A 27,328-nucleotide genomic window follows, 5' to 3' on the forward strand; every position below is an offset into this window, starting at 1 on the left:
ATGCCAAATTCCCATTTTATTTTATTTTTTAAAAAAAATTTTAATGTTTTATTTATTTTTGACTGAGAGAGAGAGAGAGAGAGACAGAGCATGAGTGGGGGAGGGGCAGAGAGAGAGGGAGACACAGAATCAGAAGCAGGCTCCAGGCTCTGAGCTGTCAGCACAGAGCCTGATGAGGGGCTCGAACTCACAGACCATGAGATCTTGACCTGAGCCGAAGTTGGACGCTCAACCGACTGAGCCACCCAGGCACCCCACCAAATTCCCATTTTAGTATTTACTTCTGAAAGTCGTAACTTATAGGGCACAGAACCCACTGTGATGTTGCAAAAACCAGAATACAAAAAGGAAGGGACCTTGTAGCAATGCATGCTAGGTATTGCAATTTTCCACATATTCTACCTACATGAAAAAAAATGAGGCTATATTTTATATACTTGGATCATCATAAAACTTGGTCATGAATTTCTTGAAGAATAAACAACCTGTGTTGGTCTAAGACTACCATATACAAAGAAATATGTAACATTATTAGATATTGTTAATTGAAATATTCAACTTATTCAGATGTGTATTAAAGAAAGCTATTTGGGTACTAAATAAGCGAAAAGAGTAAGCAGAATCTAAGTATATTTGCTCTTAGCACACATTGAGTCAGGAGGTATCATTTTTGTTTGAGGTAGAATAAAAAACAAAAACATTAAAAAAAATTCTGGCACTGGTGATGGAATCTTACATTTTAACTAACCCATTGAGAGAGGTGGATGGAGCTTGAGGAGCACAGGGCCAGAGACATCGCAGACCCGAGACCCAGAGCATCTCAGAGGTGGTGAATAATAGCTCTTCAAATCTGCAATAAAACATGTCCTCCAATAAAACTACATTGCAAACCATGGGAAAGAGAACGGAGAGAGTAAAAATATAGAAGAGGCAGAGCCTGGAGATTTTGTGGTGGAAAAAGTCCTGGGCTGACATGTAGTAAATGGGAAAATGGAGGATTTCCTCAAGTGAAAGGGATTTACAGATGCTGACAATACTTGGAACCTGAAGAAAATTTAAATTATCCAGAACTAATTGAAGCATTTCTTAATTCTCAAAAAGCCGGTAAAGAAAAAAAAAAATGGTACAAAAAGACAATCCTTATCTGATGGTGAATCTCGTGATAGCAAATCAAAGAAGAAAAGAGATGCTGCTGATAAACCAAGAGACTTTGCTAGAGGTCTTAACCCTGAACAAGTAACTGGGGCCACAGACAGCAGTGGAGAATTCATATTTCTCATGAAACAGAAAGATTCAGGTGCGGCAGACTTGGTGCTGACAAAAGAGGCAAATTGTGTCCTCAAATTGTCATTGCTTTTTATGAAGAGAGACTAACTTGGTGTTCTTGTCCAGAAGATGAAGCTCACTAATTTGTGGTGTTGCTTTATATATAAAATCTGGGTCTTTTTGTTTGTTTGTTTGTTTGTTTGTTTGTTTGTTTGTTTGTTTCTTGGGGTGAATAAAGAACATTTCTAGTGAAAATCAAGTTTGATGTGTTTGTTTTGAAATACCATTGGGGGAGCTGTTGGGGTTTTGGCATCTATAACACTGGGTACTTTGAACAAATAAAAGCTTTCTGTAGTTGCTTCCTTTATCAAACAGAATATATAAGACTACGGTTCAGTATTCTCCTGCATTAGAGAACACCTCTTCTAAACGTGGTGAGAAATCTTCAAGTCATTACTCAATAAGAATTTGTGTTTTGGGGTGCCTGGGTGGCTCAGTCAATTAAGTGTCTAACTTCGGCTCAGGTCATGATCTCATGGTCCATGAGTTAGAGCCCCATATCAGACTCTGTGCTGACAGCTCAGAGCCTAGAGCCTGCTTCAGATTCTGTCTTCCTCTCTCTGCCCCTTCCTCTGCTTTCTCTCTCTCTCTCTCTCTCTCTGTCTCTCTTCCTCCATCCCAAAAATAAACAAACATTAAAAAAAATTAAAAAAAAAGAATTTGTGTTTTAACTCCTCTATGCCTAAAGACTGTTCTGAGTTTTTTGTTTATTTGGGTTTGTGTGTGTGTGTGTGTGTGTGTGTGTGTGTGTGTGTGTGTGTATACTAAAAATATATACCCAAATTGTTTCTTATTTCTTATTTATTTATTTATTTATTTACTTATTTTATAAGTTTATTTATTTATTTTGAGAGAGAGCATGCAAGGAGGGAGAAGGGCAGATGGAAAGAGAGAGAAAATCCCAAACAGGCTCTGTGCTATCAGTACAGAGCCCAACACAGGGCTCGAACTCACAAACTGCAAGATCATGACCTGAGCCTAAGTTGGACGCTTAACTGACTGAGCCACCCAAGCACCCCTGGAAACAGAAAGTATTAGCAGAAGGATACATCAGAAGGAATTGTTGCATTCTGGTGATGTGACACCAAACGCATCTCAGTTGACACATCTCATTGGAAGGCAACTGGCATTATCTTGTACAATGAGCCTGTGCTTACTCCATGATTCTAAGATCTACCTGTCTGGCCTATACACTAAATAAATCCTTGTATATTTGTTACAGGAGACCTGTAAAATCAATCCATGGAAATAATATATGTAATTACAATACTGTATGGAACTCAGATGCTCATCAATCAGCAAAAGCATGGACACTTGGGGAATATTTATACCATAGCTAACAGCTGTGAAAAGAGATGACAAATATATGCATAAGGAAGGATAATTCTGACAGACTAACACAGAGTGATAAAAAAAAATGAAAGCCACAGAAGAATAGACTGTATTATTCAGTTACTATATTTTTCTAAAATGTACTAAATTGAACAAGGTATGTTTAGGGATATATCCATTTGTGATGAACTATAGATGGAATTTAGGGAGATATATAGAACATTAGGACAGTGGTTATTTCAAGCATTCAAACAGGATAATACAATAGAGAAGGAGCCCACAGAGGGCTCTACATTTATTATTTATGAATGCTTCTTAAGCTGGGTGGATTGTTCATGACAGGACATTTTATAATACTCATAATATACACAATTTAAATTCTGCATACAGAATGTATAGAGAGGTTTAGTTCACACAAAAAGTTTTACAAATGGCAAAAAACACACAAAAATGTTAAAGATTGTGAGTAAATATTTTTCCTGAGGCGTTCAGACTTAGTGAAAAAAATCTTAATTTGTAAATTTGGTGTCCACATTTTTGTATCTACATTATGATTTTGCTGAAATAAATATCTGTGAATTCTTGCACATGAGAAATGGAAAGCAACTTATATTCATGTAATAAAATGTTATTCCATCACTGATAGCAAATAGAAGTCATTTACACTATATTATTATAACTAAAAACGAGACTTCAGATCAACATCTGATAATGATATATATTCATAGTGAAACATTGAGACAAAACTTGGAACTTATTATTGGTAAACATTCTAATCAGAAAAAAAAACAAGATGACAATAAAAAGATCAGAATAAAACATGAAGAGTTTAGAAGGGATTTTAAGCTAATAAAAAAATAGTGCTCTTCTCAGAAAGCTTCATAATGTGAGTAATAAATCAATAAATCTTTGCATGTCCTTTTGGTGATTTTGTGGTGCCATCAGTCTTAACCTTGTAACTTGTTTTGGGTGGTGTGGGGCAGTGACAACAGTTAGTGAATACACTATTTTCATCCTTATCAAGGAAGACTAGAATGTAGTTTGCATTCAAATGGCAAGGAGAAAATATACCTACAGCCTTGATTATGCCTGTTAACTCTCCATCCTACCACCGCAATATTGGCTAAAGGGAATTTGATTTTTTGGACATTACAAACAGCATCATACTAGTCTACTGTTTTGGTGATATCATGTTAATCATACCACATAAACAAGAGTGGCTAGTGTATTGGAAGTTTTACATAGTATCTAGAAGTTATTCTATAACCCTACGAAGACTGGGAGTCTTGTGATCTGGAGCATTCTTGGTGATCTGCCCCAAAGTAAAGAGTATATTATTGCTTCTTGCAATTTCTACCACCCAGAAGGAAATGCAATGCTAGTTGAGACCCTTGGGGGTCTTGATTATTTATTTCACACTTAGCAATATAACTTTGATACATTTCACATATGACACAGTAAGCAACTAGCTTTGAGTGGGCCAAGAATATATCATTAGACACTATGTATTAAAGTATCTTTTATGGTAAAAAATGCTCTGCAGAGCTTATGGTGATCTCCAGTACAAGTTTTACAACATAGAACCCTAGATTCTGAAGAGAGTACAAGATATTTGTAACAGAGAATTGTAGATCATTTGAAAGAAATATGTGACGTCTTACCATGGGACATCATGTGACCATGCTCTTAATGAGTGAGTTTTGTTATACCTATGAAGTCATAAGTTTGAATAGGTCCAGGAGCAGTAATACATCATGAGATGTGAAATGATATATCCAAAATTAGACATGAATGTACCCAGGGGTTAAAAATAAACTGCATAAACAAATGCCCAGATTTCCACATCATTTATCAGTGTTTCACTTGTGCTTCTCCATAAGTTTTTATTCATGGTCACAAGAGGGGTCATTTAAGACCAACTTATGTAAGAGAAGAAGTGCCAAACTGAATTAATAGAAAGGCCAGATATGTATGTGAGTCCAAGCTGAAGACACTTCTCCTGTCTCTGAAAGGAACATTCTTTCCAGCACTTTATCCAGTTATACAGTACGTGAAAAAAGAAATGGCCCAACGTAGAACACTTCTTCGTGCCAAATAGTTTGGCTAGTTAGTCACAGAATTGGAAGGAAAAAAAAATCATGGGAAGTTTGGGGATAAGGACATCTGAGAAGCATGGGGACATACAGATTCATAAACATTTTGTACCCAAATTGTGAAAATCTGCCTACTAAGTATTTGTGCCACCAAGAGAGAGTTCCACTTTGTTTCCCTAAAATAAGCATTCAATGTTGGAAATATGCTTCTAAGCACTGTTACAAATGCATCCCATATATTACATATTTATTTCATTCTCCTTCATTTACATATATTTGTCTTTAATTGCCTTGAGAAATCTCATTTGACACCAGGGATATGTGGAAGTGATTGCTTAATTTCCATATATTTGGGAATCTTCAGCTATCTTTCTCTTCCTGTTTTTTAGATTAGTGCCATTGAAGTCTGAGAAGATATTTTGTATGATTTCTGTTCTCTCAAATTTTATGGTTTGTTTTATGGCTCAAAATATTGTCTGTTTTGGAGAAATACCCTTGTGCACTTGAAAAAGAATATGTGCTCTGCTTTTGAGTACAGTGTCCTATAAATGTTTATTATATCTAGTTGGTTGATAGTCTTCTGTATTTTTATTAACTTACTGTATATTGTTCTAAGTATTAATGAGAGAGAAGTATTAATTTTTTTTAGCTGTGATTGTGCATGTATTTTAGCTAATCGGTTTTTAACCTGTATATTTTTCTTTTTTTCTTCTTCTTATTTTAGAGAGAGAGAGAGAGAGAGAGAGAGAGAGAGAGAGAGAGAGAGAGAGAGAGAAGGGGGGGAGGGGCAGAGGGAGAGAGAATCTTAAGCAGGCTCCATACTCAGCATGGAGCCCAACACAGGGCTTGATCTCTATTTGACTGACTCTGTCCTTTCATTTATATTGAAAGTGATTGTTTACAAATTTCAATTAAAAGCTACTCTCCTGATGGATATTTTCTATTCTATTTTTTCTTTCTCTTTTCTGTCTTTTCTTGTGTTAAGCATTTTTTATGATTTTTTAATGTTCAATGTTGATTTATTATTTTTGAGAAGTGTTTTTAGGGATTGCCTAAGGTTTAAAATATACAAATTAAAGTTACCAAGGTCCAAACTCAAATAATATTGTCCCATTTTACATAGAGAGTAGTAACTTTACAACATTATATCCCTAACTACTCCCCTCAGATTTTATGCTGTTGTTCTTATGGTGTCTGATTTTGTATATGTTATAAACATATATATAATACATACACTGTTATTATACACATCCACATACATTGCTCACACATTTGTTTTAAGCAGTTTTCTTTTAGAACAATTAAAATGAGGACATTTTATTTAATTTTGCCTTCTTTTAGTTTATTTTTAGCAACATTTACTCCTTTTTTTGTAGACCCACCCAAGTTTCAGTCTGGTATCATATTCTGTCTACTAGAAGAGTTTTCTTTAACATCTACTGTAGTGGGTCTGCTGGCATAGATTCTCTGGATGTTTGAGAATTTTTTAATTTTTTCTTCCTTTTTGTAACACAATGTCACTGGGTATATTATTGCAAGTGGACTTTTTTTTTCCTTTAAGAACTTTTAAGATGTCACACCTTTGTTTTCTGGCTTGCATGACTTTTGCCAAGATAGCTACAATAATTTTTATCTTTATTTCTCTCTACTGTAACATTTTTTTTTTCTTAATGCCTTCATTTTTTTTTTCTTTTTCTTTTGTTTTTAGGGATTTCGGTATAATATGCTTCAGTCTGGGCATATTATTTGTTTGCTTCTATATATTTATCCTTCTTGGTGTGTTGTTATTTTTGTTTTGTTTTGTTTTTGAGCTTCTTGATTCCACATTTTCATGTCTGACATTTATCTGGGGTTGAGGAGTGGGAGACAGAGTGGACTTGCCAGGTGTTAGAGTATCTGCTTAAAGCCAAGACAAAATAGAAATAACAACTAAGCCTTTAATTATTTACTCCGATAGTATACCTTGTTGTGTTTTCCCCAGTGGAATAGTATGTCAGCCAAGGGTTAGGTGGATCAGCCCACACATGGGGTTCTTGTCACTGTTGAGTAAGCTCTGAAAAAACAAATTAATCTTTCTGGCCCCAGGCAGAAGGTGGGGGAATAGAGGGATGAGCCAGGAGTGGAAAAAAGTACTGGGTACTAAGTCATAGAGGAGAAAAGTATCTTCAAGTTTCCCTGAAAAGACCCTCAAATAGAGGTGCCTTGGCTGGGAAGGCATATACATATAAGAGTATGGCAGGCCAGAGGGGCTTGAGTGAGTTCTGACTGCAACTTCTTTCAGATACTTCTGTGCACTGGTTGTACATCAAGCCTGGTTTGGGGAGAGCAGACCCTGCGAGGCCTGCAGGGTAAGGTCTTTGTAACATCAGGGCTGAAAAATCATATACGTTTAGGGGGAAGCTGGACTCAACATGAATATTTGAAAATTTGCATTCGTTTTTTTTCCAAGAATTTCTTCCCCCCCTTTCTCTCCTTCTGCTCCTACAACCGTAATTGTGCATATGTTAGAACACTTGAAATAGTGTTCTATACTATAGCTATTGGAGACCCTGCTTTTCTCCCTCTACTGACATTCTTCTTTATGTTTCCAGCTTGTGTAATTCCTGCTGAATAATCATTAAGTGCGCTGATTTTTTTCCCTTGGTTTTGTTGATTATGCTGATGAACCCATTGAAGGCTTTCTTCATCTCCATTATGTGTTTTTAATTTCTACAATTTTCCTTTGATTCTTTTATAATTTCCATCTCCCTGATGAAATTACTCATCTGATCACCCACGTTATCCTCCTATTCCATTAGAGCTTTGAGTTTATCAATCATGGCTGTTTTAAGTTCTCTATTAGTCCGAGCCAACTTTTGTCTTACATCTGAATCTGGTTATCATGATTACTTTCTCTTGAGAGTATTTTCATTTTTATATTCTTTTTCTTTTTTATTTGTCTTTTGAATACCTTATCATTTTTGTTGAAAACCAGACATGTTATGTAGAGCATGAGACACTGAGGTAATAGTCTTATGCGTCAAAACAGTCACAACTTCCCTTCTGCTACACTTTTGGTTCAGGTGATTTTATTAATCCATTTTAGGAGTTGGGCTGTGTTTGAGATTTGTTCTAGACATGTTTTCCCTCAGTGCAACATAGTATTCTGATTTACAGAGACCTTGTATCTAGGGTGTTAGGTGCTTTAGCAGAGCAAAATTTGCTTGATTTTGAATTTTAGGTTTCCCTTTCTGCTGTGACTCTGAGACGGTCTTTTTGCATGCTGCCCTGGCCTCCCAGCAGCGTGCTGCTGTCACTGTAATTAACCATCTGGCTGGGTGGTGGTGTGTGAGGAAATGGTGTCCATTCTTCAGTCTAAGTCTCTTGTCTCAGGCATGCACTGTGTCCCTGGCTACCAGGCTTTCTTGGATCTCCTTTTCCTCCCCTGCCTGGAGTTTTGGGCTCAGTGTTTAATTCTACCTCTTCCCCAGAAGGGAGTTTTATCCCTCCCTCTTCCTTGCTGTCCGTTAGCTGAAGTAAGCGTTCACCAACTCAAGCCAGTGCTGTTACTCTTCCTTGCACACACTGTTTTGTGTGGAGCTAGAGGGGAAGGATCGGTAGGAATTACCTGTCCCTACTGTATGGCTACAGTTCCCCTCCTCAGGTCTTCACCGCAGTCAGCACAGCTCAGGGTTCTGGCTGATTGTTTTGGTGTACCCTTGCAGGTTTTGTGGGGAAAAACACAGGTCAGGGTACAAACACTCCCCAAATTCTGCAGCCCCCCCCAGGGCTTCACGGTTTCAACACCTTCTTGCTGGTGAGTGATTGCATTTACTTCAGGTGGGTGAGTTTTACCACATTTTCTTCTCCTGTAGACAATGTCTCTCCTTAGATTCTGGGTCAGTTTACTGATTTCTGATGAATTCAAAAAACTTAAGAATTTGAAGTTAGTTCAATTCTTTTTCATTGTAAGAGTGGGAGTTCCTTCCAGCGTTCTACATTTTGGAGAGGAAACCAGAAGTGCAATGGTTAATTTTAGGTCAATAAATATTTATCTTGTTCCAATGGGTGTACAGTATATTACATACACTACAGATGGAATTTGAATTAAGGTACCAGAGGCATTAACTAGAATCATTCACAAATTGTCATCACTTACTTTCTTTGGGGAAAGATCAATTCTTGAAGTATTAATTGTATGACCTATAAATAATTGACCAATATTTAAATAATTAATAATTGAGAATTTTAGAGGTAAAAGTATCTGAAATTCCCAGCCAATGTAAACCACTTGAAATTTAGAAAATATCAATGGACTTCTGTCAACAATTAAATGTGCTATATCTGCATTCTGGAACCATTAGGAAATAATTTGTGATATGTTATTTGATCCAGAATGTGATCAATGTTAATTACTTAGAAATAGCAATGTAAATCTGATCAATAATACTCTGATTTTGAGATTTCCCTCCCTTTGATGAATATAATTCAGATTGTCATCAGTAAATGAAACCTTGTTATACAAATTGCAGGATAATGATAATTAACTCAAACAAGGTTTAACTATATTGCAGGATAGTGATATTTTACTCAAAAAGGTTCAAATGCATTAATCTAACACTGAAGTAATATTAAACTATGTCAGGCGGAAATAGCAGGCGTCACAGAGAATTTCTTTCAAAAACTCTGTACAAATCAGAAAGCATTATTTCGTCTTAGAAGCTATCTTCCCCCACAAACGTATGGCCAACTAATCTTTGACAAAGCAGGAAAGAACATCCAATGGAAAAAAGACAGTCTCTTTAACAAATGGTGCTGGGAGACCTGGACAGCAACATGCAGAAGATTGAAAACAGACCACTTTCTCACACCATTCACAAAAATAAACTGAAAATGGATAAAGGACCTGAATGTGAGACAGGAAACCATCAAAACCCTAGAGGAGAAAGCAGGAAAAGACCTCTCTGACCTCAGCCGTAGCAATCTCTTACTTGACACATCCCCAAAGGCAAGGGAATTAAAAGCAAAAATGAACTACTGGGACCTTATGAAGATCAAAACTTCTGCACAGCAAAGGAAACAACCAACAAAACTAAAAGGCAACCAACAGAATGGGAAAAGATATTTGCAAATGACATATCAGACAAAGGGATAGTATCCAAAATCTGTAAAGAGCTCACCAAACTCCACACCCGAAAAACAAATAACCCAGTGAAGAAATGGGAAGAAAACATGAATAGACACTTTTCTAAAGAAGACATCCGGATGGCCAACAGGCACATGAAAAGATGCTCAACGTCGCTTCTCATCAGGGATATACAAATCAAAACCACACTCAGATATCACCTCACGCCAGTCAGAGTGGCCAAAATGAACAAATCAGGAGACTATAGATGCTGGAGAGGATGTGGAGAAACGGGAACCCTCTTGCACTGTTGGTGGGAATGCAAACTGGTGCAGCCACTCTGGAAAACAGTGTGGAGGTTCCTCAGAAAATTAAAAATAGACCTACCCTATGACCCAGCAATAGCACTGCTAGGAATTTACCCAAGGGATACAGGAGTGCTGATGCACAGGGGCACTTGTACCCCAATGTTTATAGCAGCACTCTCAACAATAGCCAAATTATGGAAAGAGCCTAAATGTCCATAAACTGATGAATGGATAAAGAAATTGTGGTTTATATACACAATGGAATACTACGTGGCAACGAGAAAAAATGAAATATGGCCTTTTGTAGCAACGTAGATGGAACTGGAGAGTGTTATGCTAAGTGAAATAAGCCATATAGAGAAAGATAGATACCATATGGTTTCACTCTTATGTGGATCCTGAGAAACTTAACAGAAACCCATGCGGGAAGGGAAGGAAAAATAAAAAAGAGGTTAGAGTGGAAGAGAGCCAAAGCATAAGAGACTCTTAAAAACTGAGAACAAACTGAGGGTTGATGGGGGTTGGGAGGGAGGAGAGGGGGGGGTGATAGGTATTGAGGAGGGCACCTTTTGGGATGAGCACTGGGTGTTGTATGGAAACCAATTTGACAATAAGCTTCATACATTGAAAAATAAATAAATAAATAAATAAATAAATAAATAAATAAATAAATAAATGTTCGTTAAGTCAAAAAAAAGCTATCTTCCCTATTCTCGATTATTTTAATATATTTTACCTACTTTCAAAGAACTCCTACAAAAAACAATAAATACATATACTTCCATTCATTAATATTATTTCGTATCACATATCTCAATTACAGCACTGCTTTTGCATTCACTATAAATAATTCTATAACTGAATTATTCTTTTGTAGAAATTAATCTTCTGTTAACTTCAGCCTGAAATATTAGGTCATATGACTAGACAGGTGAATAATAGCACATCATTTCTGAGATCAAGGAACTAATTAACAGGAGGAACACAAGGGATAAAATAGGATTCAGTGGGTTAATGCCATAATGGAGGCATGGCGAATATAATTTAGATATGCCTAAAAAAGTGTTATCTAACTCTGCCCTATAATGGCCAGACAAGGACCAAGGTAGAGAGGTAAAAGACTAATATTGCATAGTGACCTCAGTTTTTATAACAAATTTCAGATGATAAGGGAGGTCCTTGACTTAGGAACATAAATTGTTATCAGTGTTGGGAATATATAGACCACTGCTTTAAACAAATAGCAGCAATTCAGTCACATGAAATGTCCAAGGAGATGTTCCATGTTCAAGATAATAAAACAGTGCCAAGAAATGAGTTATGTTCTTGACATTAAAGATGGGGTTAGTCGTGGAATTGCTTTGTTATTTTTCACAAATATATTCATCAAGCTAAAAATATATATTGTTATGTAATTATTGAATGGCTGAAAAGTGCTTAACACTGCTATGGATATAGAATAATGAACCCAACAAAGATGTCTATGCCCTGATCCCTAGAAACTATGAGTACATTAAACTCCATGGCAAAGGAGAATTAAGGTGGCAGATGAACATAAGATTCTAATAAAATTATTTTAAACTAGTGAGATTATTTTGGATTATCCAGGTAGGACCAATGTAAAAGCAAGGGGCCTTAGGGAGAAAGAGTGAGACAGAAGAGTCTGAATAAGACAAGGAGGTGTGATGATGGAATTAAGTTTAAAGTGATACAGTTTTGCTCGCTTTGAAGATGGAGGCTGAGGGTCATGAGCCAAGAAATGGGGTCAGCCTGTAGATATGTTAAAAAAAAAAAAAGGCAAGGAAACAGATTCTCCCCCAGAGCCTCCAGATAGGAATGCAGCCCTGCATACCTCTTGATTTTAGCCCAGTGGGATCCATCTCAGATTTCTGAACTACAGAACTGTAAGATGATAAATTTGCATTGTTTCAAGCCGCTGAGTTTGTGGTCATTAGTTTTTTTAATACAAAATGTATATAACTAATTTTGAAAAACAGTACAATCGTTTAACATATTTAAGGAATAAACTAACATAATCCCATTTGATAACAGATTCTCCTGATAGGAGATAATATCATGGAAAAATTCTTAGTATGGGAGGATTCCATGGGAATGGAAGGCAACAAAAGCAACATAACTGAGAGTGAGGTTGAATGACTAACATGATAGACAAAATTACCTAATGCCCACTCTCTTTGGTAGTATTAATTAATCATGAAATTCTTGGGATGGAAATTCATAAATACCTCTTAACTTGATCTCCAAGAACAGGTCATCCAGTTCTTGTACTTAGGTTATTCACACCTCAGAGCCCAATGAAGTGAAACCTTGATGCTCTTAAGGAGATGCCCTGCAATATTTATTATGAATCTTTCATTTAGCACTCCTCAGAAAGATCTGTGACCAATTATTGGTGTAACTGTGCACTGGGCAAAACAAAACAAAACAAAACACCCTACCCAAGCTTTTCAGGGATTATTCAGTAACAGCTGTGAGTTACAACTTCCTTATGAAGATGGTGTTTTACATTGACTAACCATTCAGAGTGTCAATTTTAAGGATTAGAAGGTACAGTTTTAATGCAAATCTGCTTGACCATAGCTCCTGAATCATGTATCATTTTTCCTGTTTCCCAGTTTACTGTTGGAATATATATCCTCAGCATTGAGAGAAAATTGACATTTTCCTCCTTGAGTAAATGATATTATGATAATAAATTTCAAATAGAAGTTTCTGGAGCTCTGTTACCAAAATAACAAGTGGAAAAAAAAGCCATATTCTTCAGGATATTTCATATATTAACATCACCATGAAAACTTTGAAAAATATGGGAATGGAGGCGCCTGGGTGGCTCATTCGGTTGAGTGCGTGACTTTGGCTCAGGTCATGATCTCATGGTTTGCAAGTTTGAGCCCTGCTTCAGGTTCTGTGCTGATGGCTCAGGGCCTAGAGGCTGCTTTGGATTCTGTGTCTCCCTCTCTCTCTGCCCCTCTCCTGCTCATGCTTTGTCTCTCTCTCAAAAATAAATAAACATGAAAAAGTTTATTTTAAAGAAAGTTTTTTAAAATGCAGGAATGATCTCACCTTAACTCTCTTGTTGGACACTGCTATAGACAGATGGGTTCAGTAGGAAAGCAATGGATTACCATACACTAGACCAAATAGAATTCTTACGAAAATAAATAAATAACATCCCTTAGCTCTTTTTGTGTACTTATTGTTATGCTAGGTGCTGCTCATCTCCATATATGTGAACAGAAACGCAAAAATTATCTGTCACTTGGCCTTAAAGTTTCAGTGGATCTAGAGATGCCTGATTGGCTCAGTCGGTTAAGCATCTGACTCTTGATTTCAGCTCTGGTCACGATCTCATAGTTTGCGAGTTTAAGCCCCAAGTGGGGCTCTGCACTGATAGTGCAGAGCTAGCTTGGGATTCTCTCTCTTCCTCTCTCTCTGCCCCTCCCCAGCTCGTGCTTGTGCTAGCTCGCTCTCTCTCTCTCAAAATTACTAAGCATTAAAAAAAAAAAGTTTCACTGGATCTAATCTAGTGCTTGGAATATCTACAGTAGAATTATATAATTTCTTGAATTTGTGCAAGCTTCCATTGGGAGAGTTGCTGCAGTGGTGCCTAGGAGTTTTTGAGCATTGAGGTTACTTTCTTCAGAAAGTACAATTCTATGTTGAGAAGAAGCTCCAATTATGTTGGAAGTTGGAAGGACTGAATGCTGGACCATAAGACACTAGTTGACCATGAAACCTATGCTGCCCTTCATCAGCTTATCCTTAACCATACTTTTAAACATGCTCATCTAAATGTTACTGTCTAATACAAGTGATTTTTAAAAGTACATGTTTAGGCACATGCTGAAGGCTAGTGTAAGTTGCACAAGCATGCCATGTACCTTCCTAGTAACCACCCCCCAACCCCCCACCCCCCCACTGCACTAACATACCTCTCTCAAGCTACATGCATGGCTTCATGGATATTTCTTTGTTACCTAGTTGCCTGAGAAGAATGGACATAAATTCTAGATGCCTCTGAGCCTTTTTTGCTGTTGCTGGCCAGAATCAGAATGCTTGAGCATAATAGTGCCAGTCAGGAGAACCATGGGAAGACAGTAATCAGCCAGCATTCTGCCCCAAACAATCACGTTGAAATCTACCTCTAGAAATAGGTATGCAGAAAATTAGGGGTTGTGGGTTTGGGTAGTGAGGAGAATTGGTTTTCTAAGTCAATTGCAAAGTAATTTTCTTAGATGAAGGAGTTGTAGTATTCTCAGACCAGACAGGAAGATCTGCTCTTATTCTAAGGCATGCTCGGTAGGGTTGTTGATTTTAATGCAATGAGTATTTTTGAATCTATATTACAGGTCTTTGGTTCCTTTTTTATTCTGTTCCTAAACTTTTACATAAGAGACCTGTAGAGAATATGAATTTAATGATGTTTTAATTCAGTAGTTAGCATTAAAACAGCTTCGGGCTTGGCTGTCAACTACCCCAGCCCTGCAGCCACTAGAAATGAAAATTATTTTACCACATGTTTAGAAATCCTTGTATATCAGTCCATGCTTTGAACCAAAAAAATTGCAATTTGAACTTGCCCCACTATTTTATTTTTTGTTTTCTTTAATGTCTTTTTATTTATTTTTGAGAGAGAGAGCACTAGTGGGTAGATGCAGAGCAAAAGGGGGGCAAGAGGATCCAAAGTGAGCTGCATGCTGACAACAGAGAGCCCAATGCAAGGCTCGAATCCACAAACCATGAGATCATGACCTGAGCCAAAGTCGTATGCTCAACTCACTGAGCCACCCAGGCACCCCTTGTCACACTGTTTTAAAGGTCTGTCAGGAGTCTTAGAAGCAGCCATTTCATCACATGGCAAGATAGATATATGTTCACAGAGGAAAAATAAACAATTACATATATCAGAAAACAAATTTTGAATGCCAATAAGCATGTGAATATACTTGTTTTCATCAGTAGGCAGGAAAATCCAAATTAAAGTTACAAAAATATTTTAAATGTCTGGCAATATTAGATGTTGGAAGAGTGTGGAGTGTGGAACCCCAGCCTGCAAGATGGCCCCCAACAAGCCATCTTGGTATTTCTTGGTATTATTGCCCTTTTATAGTGTTCTCCAAATTGAACCAAGGCTGACCTATATGACCAATATAGTATAGTGGAAGTATTTTATGTTTTTTGAGACTAGGTCTTAAAGGGCATTGAATTTCGGCCTTGCTGTCTTAGATTATTCATTCTGGTCACCATGCCATTCCCAGGATACTTAAAACAGTCTTGTAAAGGCTCGCATGGAACTGAGGCACCAATTTGCCTGTCATGTGAATAAACTACTTTTGAAATAAATCTTCTCACACCTGCCAATCTTTTATGATACTCCAGTTACAGAAGACATTTAATTTTGACCTAATGAGAAGGAGGGTCTGAGCCAGAACTGCCCAGCTGAGTACCCAACCTGCAGAAAATGTAAGAGATGATAAGTCACTATTGTTTTTTTAATTCATCAAGTTTTAAAGAAATTTATATGCAGCAAATTCTAACTAATAGGTAGAATAATAACAACTTCCATAATCTGCTTTAGGGTAAGTTGGTGAAGATCCTTTGGAGAAAAAAAAAAAATCCTGCTGAGTATTATCTAATAAAGTTCAAAATATGCACACCACATTGTTTAGCAAATCCACTCATTCTTATATATATCCGTGTCATGTGACAAAACCTTTATAGCAGCCTTGTTCATAATAGCAAAACAGGATACTACCCAAATGTCTAATAACAATAGACAAATCCATAAGTAAATTGGAGTATAATCATCAAAGACTATCTAGCAACAAAAATAACAAAATACCACTGAGATGAAATTTCCAGATCTAATAAGCTAGTTTCAAAATAGTGTGATAATATATGATTCTATTTTATATAAATTTCAGGAGTAGGGAAGGTTGAGCATATTATTTAGGGATGCATACATTTAGCAAAAGTATAAAGGAAAGCAAGAAACTGATTAAGTAGGCATAATAATAGGGGTGCCTGTTTGGCTTAGTTGGTTGAGCATGCAACTTTGGCTCAGGGCTCAGGTCCTGATCTTGTGGTTTGTCAGTTCAAGCCCCACATTGGGCTCTTTGCTGTCAGTGCAGAGCCTGTTTGGACCCTCTGTCTGCCTTTCTGTTTGCACCTTCCCCACTTGCACTCTCTCTCTCAAAAATAAATAAACATTTAAAAAAGGCATACTTATAGAAGCTCGACTATTTTTCAAGGAGTTTTTCAAAAAGAGAGAAAAGTTTGTCATTGAAAAGATGCATGGTGAGAGTGAGGGCTGTTTTTCTGGGATCCTGACAGTGTTCTGGCTATTGACTTTGTTTACATAGTTGCATAGATGTTTGCTTTATAATTATCTATTAAATGAGACATATAATGTATATAGTTTTCTGTATTTTATTTCACAATATAAATGCATTTAATAAACACTGTAGTACTCAGTATATACTAGGTGATATTCCACAAGTTACACATGTTAACCTTTAATTTTAATTTTTAAATTTTTTTTTTACCATTTATTTTTGAGAGAGGGACAGAGCGTGAGTGGGGGAGGGGAAAGAGAGCGAGGGAAGCACAGAATCCAAAGCAGGCTCCAGGCTCTGAGCTGTCAGCACAGCTCGAACCCATAAACTGTGAGATCATGACCTGAGCCAAAGGGACACTTAACCAATTGAGTCACCAGATGCCCCATTAACCTTTAAGTTTTATAGCAACACTATGAAGTAAGTAGTTTTATTAGCCCCATTTACAGATTATGAGATTGAGACACAGAGAACTTAAGTAAATGTCCAAAATCGTACCATTTGTAATTGACAGAGTGAGGATTCAGACTCGGGCAGTTTGGCTCCAGAGCTCCCTGCTTAGGAGCCAGACCTGTTTTGTTTGTTTGTTTATCTTTAGTTTGTTTCATTGGTTAGTGTTTGCTGATTGGTTTGATTTGGCTTAAATAAGAGTGGAGATGAAAGGGATATTCATGTCTTTGTGTGAGAACTTAATTTGTCTTTTAATCCTGTGTTTCTGTGGCAAAATGAAGTGCTTGAAGGAAATAAGTAATTTCAACACAAGCCTGAGGGTTGTGGGGAGCCTGGCATAAAGACAAAGAAAGATGTAAATGGATGGGAGTACAGGATTTTAAGAGCAGCTTCACTTTCATTTCTTTTGTATATGATGCTTCTGTGTAAAATAATGCATGTATGAAGTTGTTAGGCTTTAATGTATTAGAAAATGCAGACATTCCTGAGAGTTCCTTCTAAATCTGATGCATAGTGACAGGGATCTCCCATTTCGCTGTTACCCAGAGATCTTACCCTAAACATCCATCCACATTGTTTTTATCACTGAGTATCTTCAGGCCCTGATGACTCCTGATAACAGTTGGCAATTTAATTGCAATAAAGCAAATGTAGATGCTAACCTTGCCCCTAAAATTTAAGGGCATCTATTTTTAGAGGGGCAAGATCTTCATCTTACCAGAGGGATCTTTGTGCTAAGATGTGACAAGACATAGAATATATAACAAGGATAGTTTCAGAGCTTTTGAAAACCATAAGAAGTAATAGCAGGTATGAAAATATAAATATAAACAGAGATTTCTTTATTTTGGGGAAACAGACTTTTTGTTTAGAAACAGCATTTTAATTCATGGACAATTCAGGAGTAAGTAAAATTACGACTTGTTAGAACAACTCACAGGCTTAATACAAACCAAGTGTGCTGAGTGATTCATGTTTCATATAGATTTAATTATAAAATAAATAAGAAATATTCAGTCTCTATCACCAAGAAACAAAGAACAAGTAAATGAAAGTGGATTCAAGTGAAAATCTCTGACAGCCTAGGGAAAAACAAACAAAAAACAAACAAAAAAATTTTCATACTACAAATGGAAAAATGATATATGAATAAAGTTATTTCTGTGTTTCAGATGTGGAGAGAGGTATTGAATCGAGAATTTCCGAGGATTGCTAGATGAAAAAACAACAAAAAATGAATATTGCAACTTTCATAAACCTTTTTTATTGTTAAATTCAAACAGTTTTTTCTTCTGCTGAAATTGTTCTAATCCAACTAGAGACAAGACTGGGAAGCTCAAGGGAAGGAAAGTAGCAAATGAAAATTTTTATATGAAATAAGGAAATAAAGGAATGATTTAGTTCTTTTGACAATATGTCTGCTTTCTGCATAAATGAGAACTATTCATATTTTAGTAGAGGCTATTCTTATAGAAAAAAATTCTAAGAATTCATAGAGTAGAAAAGTGCCTTTCAATCTCTTTTTATTGTAAATAGATATACTGCTTAGTTTGTATTTGTGTAGAGACCCCCCGTCCTTTTCACCCAGACACACAGATTTGACAGAAGAACAAAAATATGCTTCTAGTTGGCTTCAAAGCTGTGGGGAAACTTGATCATAATATGTCTTTCTAGTGAATTTTCTGGACAAATGATTTTTTTAATGTGTTATTTATTTTTGAAAGAGAGAAAGAGAGAGAGAGAGAGAGAGAGAGAGAGAGAGAGAACAAACAGGGGAACCACAGAGAGAGGGAGACACAGAACTCGAAGAAGGCTCCAGGCTCTGAGCTGTCAGCACAGAACCTGATGCGTGGCTCGAACCCGTGAACTGCGAGATCATGACCTGAGCTGAAGTCGGATGCTTAACTGACTGAGCCACCCAGGTGCCCCCTGGACAAATGATTTTTAGAAGAAAGGAATTATGGACAATTGCCTGTCCCAAAATTCATACAGATATGCACGTATGTTGTCTTCCATTGAAATAATTAGAGATTATTTATGTCTATAAATCTATAAGCTCTAGATAATAATGATGAATTAGATATGGACTGAAGTATATATTACTTGAAATCAATAACAGTTTTCTCAGTGATGGAGACATTTTCATTAAAGTCATTGACTTGCACTTTTTGAAATATTTCTTCAAGGAAGGGGTAACTGATAATATTGCTATTGTGTAAATCTATATGAAGTTACTGTGAATTTATAAAAAGTGGCGAGTGTAAATCACTGTGTAGTGGGGTCACTCTGGGTAAATTAAATCTGCAAAATACTAAAAGAAAATAGATCTAAGAATTCTTACAAATGGAGTGCAGTAGATCTCTGAGTCTCACAAATAAAAATAACTGAAAGGTTAATACCTTAAACTTAATCAGTTGCTTTAAGCATTTTAATGTATCCATAAAAAAGATCATTGATTTTTCTATTTTGAATCAAGCAGCTTTTACTTTAACAGAATAAATCTCTGTGTCTTAGGTAAAAGAAGTACATGCATGGATACTAAATTCAAAGAATTGGTTATAGAATTCATTAATTAATTGAATACTTTTCTTTATTTTACTGATGTTTATTTTGCGCTTACGTAGTTTGGGCAGTTGGCATAAAATGGTAAACAGAGCCTTTAAAAATATTAATCACTGCTCCTACCAGTATCTTTATATCCATTTTTCTGAACTTTTAAGAGTATTAGATGTTTCTTTAATGTGCCATAGACTGGGGAAATTAAATAGTATAGATTGCTTTGTATAACCTTCTTATCTTAAACCATGGTAGATGAATATAATAAATGTGTTTCTCAGGGGTAGAAAATTATCAACTGATTAATGACAGTTTTAGGAAAGTAAAACGAGGCTTTAACAATAATAACATGTTGTATATATAATTTATTATTACTAACCATGTCTTTTCAGAGCAACGGTGTGATCCTCCCTTTCATACTATTTTGTGAGAGTGGTATGAAAGAAAACAATTATTCCAGGAGTCAAGACTTGAGATTCATTTACTAAAAAAAACCCTGAAAGCCTATATAAAAGCACAAGTGGAGTTTCTTTATTTGTTTTTTCCTTAGCAAAAACACATCATTTGTTCATTCATTCATCTATCTATGCAAAAACATAATCGATTATTTAGTATACATTCACTATATACCTAGTATCTCACCAGGCACTACAGTAGTATCCTATGTCTAATATTCTTCCTGCTTCTACAAAGTTTATGAACTAGTGAGAGAAATCAACATTTGACATGTAATTAAACAGATAGCTACTGGGTGCTATAGGTGGTCATAAACTGAGTGATTAAGGAAGGCCTGTCCCAAATAGTAACATTTAAGGTCATATCCGAAGGATGCATAGGTAGTAGCCAGGGAAAGGAGGAAGACATGAAAGAGGGTTCTAGGCTGTAAAAGTATCTTAGGCAGTTTTCCTAAGGTGGGGTAAAAAATGCCATGTATGAAGAATGCAAAAGTGACCCCACTGCCTGGGAGAAGAGGGTGAAAGCAAAGGTGGCCATTAATAGACCTTTGGAGGTAAACAGCGTATAATTTATGCACAGTCTTGTAGGAATATTAAGGACTTTTCTTTTTTTTTCTGAGTAATGAGAAGCCAACAAAGATTTTGAAATAATATCTTGACATGTTTCCCTTTGCATTTTAATGAGATCACTGGGATTGCTTTGTAACAAATGGAGAGGAGGTAGAAATGAATCTAAAAGACATAAATGATCTGCTCTCCCCATCAACTCTGTACTCATCTCTACCCCTCTCTTTCTCGATCACGCCATAGCAGCCACACTGATCTCCAGAGCTTCCTTTGAGCTTTCTTAGCCTTTTTCCACTTCAGGGCCTGTGCATTGAGTTTCTCCCTCCCTCAAATACTTCTTACATTATCCACATGTCTGATTCTTCAGCACTTTTTGGTTTACCCTATCAGAGAGGCTTTTTCTTACCTCAAAAATAATCATCCCCCCCACCATCAATCTGGTATTTATCTTCATTAATCTACTTTATGTTTCACTATAGTGAAATGCAGTACTTCGCACCATCATACATACAACTTATTTATCTTCTGTTCTACAAAGTACTGAGCTTCATCAGCCAGGACCTTCATCTGCTCTGACCCCGACACTGAGGGATTATGCCTGCTACATAGTAGGTGTTCAATAATTTCTCAGTGAATGAATGATTAATGAATACTAAAGAGTCTCTTTCAGGCATTGGGAAGTCAATGATAAACAGAACAGTCATTGCCATCCAGACCTTTATATTGTATTACATGGAGACTTGATGCTCATATAACTACATTTACATATATTAGAAATATCTCATAACCACTACAAGCCCTTAATTTTTCTCCACTACAAGCCCGTAATTCTGCACTGCTTAAAGGATTCACCTCAATGTCTTAATTCAGTCATTTATTAATTCAGACAGTATTTATTTACTGAATTTTTATATGCTTCAAATTCAGAAGACACAAATGTGATGATTCTAGCTCTTGAAGTAAATGCTGGTGAGTGGTAAAAATATTCATGTACAACAATTTTAATAGTACAGTAAAACCATGGTTTACAAGCATAATTCGTTCTGGAAACATGCTTGTAATCCAAAGCACTTGTATGTCAAAGAAAATTTCCCCATAAGAAATACTGGAAACTCAGATGATGTGTTCCACAACCCCAAAAATATTCATATAAGAATGACTAAATACTGTAATATAGTGCAAAATAATAAAGAAAATACAAAATATAAAGAAAAATAAACAAATTAACCTCCACTTACCTTTGAAAACCTTTGTGGCTGGTGTGAGGGAGAGGAGAGAAGGGTTATTGTGTATGACAGCTTTCACTATCACTAATAGAATCACTGCTATCTATTGGCTCAATGGAATCTTTTTTTTTTTTTTTCGTGTAACTTTAACAACGAACCTATCCAATGACACTTGCTTTTGCCTCTTTTTGAGGATTTTGCAGAAATGTGACATTGCATTAATGATCACCCACAATCCTGCAGAGAAAGAGAGAGAGAGAGAGAGAACCATTGGCTCAGTTTGTAATCATGTACATTTGGCATCATATACTACTAGTATTTCAAGACATCACTTGTTTTTCAAGTTAAAATTTATTAGAAATGTTTGCTCGTCTTGTGGAACACTCACAGAACTAGTTACTCGCAATACAAGGTTTTACTGTATATGATAAGAGTAAAAGAAACATGTGAAAAAAAGTTCTGTGAGGGAGTAGGGACAAGGGACAAGGTAGGACAAGGGAGTAAAATAGTAATCTCTCTGCAGTGTTAGAGGAAATTCCCTGAAAGTGCTCTTAACTGTGATTCTTAACTGAAGAGTAAGATTGTACTAGGAGACAGAGTGAGAAAGATGTTCCAGTTGGGGAAAGGAATGGAACAAATGCAAAAATAAAACTAGAATGAATTAGGGCTCATAAATTTATAGAAACTCTGTGAGTTAGTTGTGGGAGTTAAGTCTGAAACATTAAGTTAGGTCCAATAATAAAGGCCTTTATAGTTAAAAAATAATTTGAACTTTTCCCTATTTTCAAGTAAGACATCACAATAATATTGCATTTGTTCTAATTAACATGAATAGATTCACATTTTAAGAAAGTAAATTTGGTGACATATTAAATCTGGATTAATAAAGTTAAGAAACAAGACCAATAGGTCCTTAGAAGATTATGAAGTTTTATGTCTAATGTAAGGGTGAACAGAAAGTGTGAAATAAAATACCCTAAAGATATAATGAAATAATATGGTGATATGATAAGGCTGAAAAAAGTCAAAGAGTATCTAATTTTGTCCTGCATGACTACAGGACTATATAGGGACTCTGTAGGGAGATGGCGGTTTTCTAGAATATCTGAAGAATAAGGACTGAAGGATCAGTTCAGCTGAAAGGTGAGTTTTGGTTTGGATAGATCAATTTTGTCATACCTGTAGGACTCCTAGGTAGCAAAATACCAGGAGTACAAAATGAGAAAAGTTAAAAAAGAAACTTATGTTTTAAAACCGTTGGCATATTTGTGATGTGTTAACATGATACAATATATAATTTCATCAAGGGAAAGTAAATAATTGAAAAATTCATGAAACCAGTTTGGAATCCTGAGGAGCATCAACACATAATGATTAAAAAGAATGTTTTTTTTTTTTAACAGCTTTATTCATAATTGTCAAAACTTTGAAGCAAGATGTACTTCAGTAACTGAATGGATGAACAGATTGTGATACATCCATACATTGGAATATTACTGAAAGATAAAAAGCAGTGAATTAATTAAGTCAAGAAGGAGACATGGAGGAAACTACAATACATATTATAAGTGAAAGAAGCCAGTCTGAAAATGCTCAATATTGTATGATTCCAACTATGTGACATTCCGGAAAAGGCAAACCTATGAAAACAGTGAAAGGTCAGTGATTTACAGACGTTAGTGGGGAGGAATCGAGGAGTAAATGGAACCCAGGGAACTTTAGGGCAGTAACACTATTCTGTATGATACTATAATAGTGGATACATATCTTTATACATTTGTCAAAATCTGTAGAATACGAGACACAAAAAATGACCCTTCATGTAAACTATAGACTTTAATAATAATGCATCAGTATTGGCTTACCAGTTATAACAAATGTGTCACATTAATTCAACATGTTAATACTAAGGGAAACTAGGAGAGAGGGATGTTATACGGGGACTCAGTACTTCCCACTTAATTTTTCTGTGAACCGAAAACTTCTCTAAAAATACAGCCTACTAAAAATGTTTTAAAAAAATGTTAAAAACGAACACATCACATGCTGGCAAAGATACAAAACAATTTGGGGGGAAGGATAAAAAGAACAGGAAAATGAAACATAAAAAAGTTATGGTCAAATGAACATTGGAAGAAGGAAAAATTGCATGGAAAACAAATGCTGTGCTTATATCAATAGGATAAAAACTAAAGAAGGGAGCTTCATTTTGCTACTAAGGTTCATCAATAAATTCCATAGGGATTTGCTCTAACATGAATAGGTCACATTTTAAGAAAATAAATTTGATCACATATTAAATCTGGATTAATAAAGTTAAGAAAGAAGACCTTGGTCCTTGGATAGAAGATTATGAAGTTTTATGTCTAATAAATTCCATAGGGAGAGAATGAAGAACTAGAATTCTGATTAAAAACTAGAATTCATAGGGACTGAATTGGAACTAGTACCTAGAGATTTAAAGACTATGTATTTATTTAGAAGGAGCATGTATGTGCAAGCAGAGGAGGGCTACAGGAGAGAGAGAATTTTATTTATTTATTTATTTATTTATTTATTTATTTATTTATTTATTTATTTATTTATAGAGAATGTGTTCATACATGAGTTGGGGAGGGCCAGAGACAGAGGGAGAGATAGAATAAGAGGGAGATGGGAAGAGAGAGAGGGACAAAGAATCCCAAGTGGACTTAGTGCTGTCAGTCAGAGACCAAGGTGGGGCTTGAACTCATAAACTGTGAGATCATGATCTGAGCTGAAACCAAGAGACCGATGCTTAATTGTGAGCCACCCAGGTGCCCCAAGAGAGAGATTCTTAAGCAGGCTCCACTCCAAGCATGTAGCTCGACATGGGGCTCGACGCTGGGCTCTATCTCATGACTGTGAGATCATGAACTGTGTGGAAATCAAGAGTTGGATGCTTAACCAACTGAGCCACCCAGGTGCCCCCCCAAGAGATTTAATATTTTGCTGCAGTTTCTTCTCTTAATTCAACTTCCTCATCGGAGATAGGGCAAACTTTTTAAAGCATAGCTTCGGCTTATCATCCATCAGTGAATATTAACTATCTATACAATAAAGCCCAATATATTTTTTAATATTTTTATTTTTATTTTTGAAGGAGAGAGAGAGACAGAGCATGAGCGGGGGAAGGGCAGAGAGAGAGGGAGACACAGAATCTGAAGCAGGCTCCAGGCTCCAAGCTGTCAGCACAGAGCCCGATGCGGGGCTCGAACCCACAAACTGTGAGATCATGACCTGAGCTGAAGCCGGACGCTCAACCGACTGAGCCACCCAGGCGCCCCAAAGCCCAATATTTTTAAATAGACTAAGGTGCCTGCCTTAAATATATATTTAAATCTTTCTTCCAGGACTTGCATAATATGAAAACAGTGTTTATTTTTATAAACAAATGAGAGAAGAGGTATATTTTAATTCAAGTTCTTTCTACATGTATAGGTTCAGAATTGTACCATCTTTAAAATATTGGACCAATTCCAATGCCTTGAGAAATAAATGCATAAGAATACATATTGAAATGGTAAGCAATGGCAGTAGTATGTTTTGCTTGTTCCTCTCAGGGAAGGCAGGGCCTTGATATAAGTGTCATCAGACAATAAATGAAAAGGTTTTTAAGAGTCCAAATAATTCTTTTTGATTTTGGGTATTTGAGGGTAGTTATTTCTGTAGTGTCAAGGAAAGGAAATCTAAACCTGTCATGAACTGAGGAAATGCCAAAGCAAATCAAGTAGTTTCTTGGGTGTTCTGGAGTTTAAATTGATGAAATATTAACAAGATCTCTAGGTGTGAGGCCAGGCTGGGGCTTGACATTGTTATATGGTTGGACCACAGGGGAACTTTTCTGCTTAGAAGGGGTAGCTGTTGTTGATGGAGCCCAACTTCCTTCTCTAATACTTGGGGCTATGGAGATGAGTCATTGTCTTTCATGTCCAGGATATTTTTCTACCATTGATCACACTGTTGTCTTCTTGAGCTGGACCCCATCCTCTCCCTTTCAGGTAGCCTCATGTATTCGTGTTCTAATCCACTTTGTGATGAACTCATGATTTATCTCCCTACGAAAAATTGAATTGAGATTCGTTTGAAGTCTCTGAAAGCAGCTCTAATTCTATAATCTTGCACCACATGGAAATAGAGCTGATGGTTAGAAGGCTTGACCCTGCTTGACTGAACTTAAGTGAATATCGCCTGCGTGGTTCAGTTGATTGAGCATCAGACTGTTGATTTTGACTCAAGTCATGATCCTAAGGTTGTAGGATTGAACCCCATGTTGGGTTCTGTGCCGAACATGGAGCTTCTTGGGATTCTCTCTCTCTCCCTCTCCCTCTCTCCCTGGCTTGTGCTCATAGTCTCTCTCTATCTCTCTCTAAAGTAATAATAATAATAATAATAATAATAATAATAATTTTAGAAGTATTAGTGACTATCATTTATATAATGGAATGAATATTAGTGTTGCTTTCAGATTTAATTTTTTAAAGAAAAATTTTCCTCATTGATGATTATCTTAACTGAACCAGAAACAGGTAGAATTGAGACTGTAAAATAATGTATACAACCTAGTAGTCATGCCTTATTTTAAATACACAGGTTTCCCCCAACAATTTTAAGGAAGCAACCAAAGAATGTGAAGTTTTGTTAATAATAGTTCAAGTTTTAACTGTTTAGCTCTTCTATATCAAACAGCACTTAATTCTAAATTCTAAATTCTAAAATACAAAGCTGCATCCTTAACATGGATACTATCTCAGCACATCTGGGAATATATATTTGATCCAAGGAAGTTGTTATCATCCAGAAAAGTATCTTGTGCCCAGTGGTTACAGAGGCATACAACTTTTACATTTTTCAAAATTAGATTGAACAGTATTCACTATATAACTTACAAAATCAAAGGCCACACATGCACCAGCTCTGGACATCTCATCTTACCTTGAACAAACAGATTATCCTCAGAAATGCTTATATTTGCTTGATAATCGCACTGGATTTTAGAGCAACTGAAGATTAAAGACACAGACTTCACAGAACTTAAACCAGGAGCAACTGCATTCATTATTGATATTCTTTAGTTTCCTCATTTGATTTAATGTCCTTATAAACACATAATTGAACCAAACTGTTTCTATCTGTTTCCCTGCCCTAACCTCTACTCTGGCAGTAATGAGGCCAGAAAAAAAAAAGTGACTATTACAAATTCTGTGCACAGTATCCTTGTCTGTAAGGTAAGTTCTACAGTGCAGGCAAACCAATCCTTATAAACTAAATAATATTTTCTACAATTTGAATCTGTGAAAAATATTAACAATGAATAGTCACTATCTATCCAACACTGTGAGGGGAGAAATTTTATTTGCTTAGCATTGCCACAGCTGTTTGCCTCAGCCTTTCTTCCATTTATTTACTAGTGCAGATCTCCTTTTCATAATTGGCTTTCATTGAAACATATAGTTTGAAGCTAAATATGCCACATTTTTTATGAAATGAAAAGTAGGATTTTTAATTGGTGACTAAAGAAAGAGTGTAAATATTTA

General features: G+C 36.1%; 1 protein-coding gene and 1 pseudogene across 2 annotated transcripts in view; both read left to right on the top strand.

Moving 5' to 3' along the window:
• The window catches only part of LOC123378984 (phenylalanine--tRNA ligase alpha subunit-like), a 134,166-nt gene that overhangs the window by 98,885 nt on the left and 7,953 nt on the right, over positions 1-27,328 (top strand). Inside the window, exon 1 of one of the 2 annotated variants that reach the window (XR_006582796.1) lies at positions 23,180-23,431. The exons of the other annotated variant lie outside the window; for it this stretch is intronic. The gene's annotated coding sequence lies outside the window, so the exon portion shown is untranslated. Of the gene's footprint in view, positions 1-23,179; positions 23,432-27,328 lie in introns of those variants that run through there. 2 annotated transcript variants of the gene reach the window in all.
• Positions 203-1,770, top strand: LOC101086163 (annotated as a pseudogene).

The sequence above is a fragment of the Felis catus genome, chromosome C1, assembly GCF_018350175.1.
Source record: "Felis catus isolate Fca126 chromosome C1, F.catus_Fca126_mat1.0, whole genome shotgun sequence".
Lineage (NCBI taxonomy): Eukaryota > Metazoa > Chordata > Mammalia > Carnivora > Felidae > Felis > Felis catus.